Raw genomic sequence first — 1957 nt, 5'->3', positions numbered from 1 at the left:
AAGAAATGGGGGGGGGGGGGGAAAGAGGGGGAGGAGAGAGAGGGAAGAGGGGGTTAGAGAGTCCGATTTTTCAAGATTATTGGATAAGTACTGCAACAAAACAGTAAGTATAAGAAAATATATATCAGACCACGTGGTTGTTTTTTCTCCATGCGATACTATTCGCTGTTTACAACTTTTTTCTGGTCAAATGTTCACAGCTACATATATGTGTGGGCTCATGTTAAGTCAAAACAGTTATATTAACATCATTTTTTCAAACATACTTTAACCTTTGGTTTTATTTTCTATGCTGGTACTTGTGAAATATTGAAAAATGTTGAGAATGGAAAAACAACATGAAAGCTTAAAAAATGAAACATTGGAACGTATCTTTAAGATAATGGACACGTAATACGTGGAAAACAATCATAACAACATTTGCCAAAACATTCATTCCTTAAACAACAACTTCATAGAAATAAAAATAAGGCAGTTTTCACGATACTCAGTAAAACAATACATCAATTTTCACCTATATTCAGTGAAACAATTTTCCATCTGAAATAAAAACAAAAATCAAACTGAAATGAAATAAAACCCGTACATACCTAAAGGCAGGGCCTTTCCTATGGTCTGTCCTGTGTTGATCGTCTAACAGTGATATTATAGTCCCAGTATGATACCGGTATAGCTTATATAGGCTTTTTTCAATATTACGTAATATTTACAAACATGTATAACAACAGGGTATTGTGTAACACATGTCAATCAGTTTTGTTTTTCATTCCTGGTTTTAAATAGTCGAAATGTTGTATTTTTTGTAAAAAAGCAATAACACCGAAGGTATGTGCAACAAATATCGAAAATCACCATAACGGAATAATTTCCTATTTTGTCGCAATGTTTGCACGGAATGTGTCACAATAATCCATGACAATGTTGATTGAAATACGACAGCATCGGCGCGTGAGGTCTGTTATTCACGTTGCATTCCCGTTATTTATTGTGATACCAGAGCGGGAAAATGTCGCCATGTTGTCGCGCTATTCATACATAGTTTCTCATCAAAATATAAGCTTTATTTTTTTTTACAACAATTTTGAAACAAGTTATGTCAACTTATATTAATCACTCTTGTTGGCCCGGATGTTAGCGCGCAGAACTTATATTATTTTCCCTTGTTGGCCCAGACATACACTCACTATATAATATAACTATGGATGTATGACGCCATCTTGTACTATTGTAAATATATGCTAGTAATTTGCTGGGAAAGGGCTTACTATAAGGTTTATAACTTATGCCCAATCCATATGCTTGACAATATAATATGTTTAAACCAAATATATGACGCTGATTGCAACAAATGTATGTGTATCAAATTATTAATAAAATTAATCATTGAAATGAAAAAAAACCCGCCTTAAACTGTAGGAAACAGTGTTGGTTCTTTCAAATGAAGGTACATTTTCATAAGGGATATTTTATTATATGCACTGTACATTTCGTATTGAACAGTTCAGGATTCGTTTAGTTTGTTTGTGCGTTACTTCAGAACTCAGTAATAACAACTATAAGCATTTAAAGACAACCAAGGTTTTGATGGTGCAGGAAAACCGGAGTACCGGGAGAAAAAACACCTACTTGCGGAAAGCACCTAGTGACTGCCCCATTTGGGTCTCGAACCGCGACCCAGTGGGTGGAGGGCTAGTGGTCGTTGGCTGCCAGACGCCTAAAGCACTCGGCAACGCGACAGCTCAAGAATTGTGATATTAACATCATCCCTATGTGATGTATTATTCACTTAATATACTTATTTACATCGGATAAAAAATAATTTGGAGGAACCTCATAATGATAACTCTAGTTTCGTGTTCTATGTATTCCGTATTACCAAGATTCCGAAAATTAGATACGACCCAAATTTGTGGTCACCCAGTCATTGTGACAAGCTAGGCTCGGGAATTGGGAAACT

At 35.5% G+C, this 1957-nt stretch overlaps 1 long non-coding RNA gene across 1 annotated transcript in view; it reads right to left on the bottom strand.

The window, feature by feature from the left end:
* Positions 1 to 676, bottom strand: part of LOC110454101 — a 13530-nt gene extending 12854 nt beyond the window's left edge. The window contains exon 1 of the long non-coding RNA XR_002463339.1: positions 591 to 676. This is a non-coding gene — a long non-coding RNA (uncharacterized LOC110454101). The remainder of the gene's footprint in view (positions 1 to 590) is intronic.
* Positions 677 to 1957: the final 1281 nt, after the last annotated feature.

The sequence above is a fragment of the Mizuhopecten yessoensis genome, unplaced genomic scaffold (assembly GCF_002113885.1).
Source record: "Mizuhopecten yessoensis strain PY_sf001 unplaced genomic scaffold, ASM211388v2 scaffold901, whole genome shotgun sequence".
In the NCBI taxonomy this organism is placed as follows: domain Eukaryota; kingdom Metazoa; phylum Mollusca; class Bivalvia; order Pectinida; family Pectinidae; genus Mizuhopecten; species Mizuhopecten yessoensis.
The sequence above is the reverse complement of the archived record's forward strand: the minus strand, read 5'-3'. Positions and strand labels throughout refer to the sequence as shown.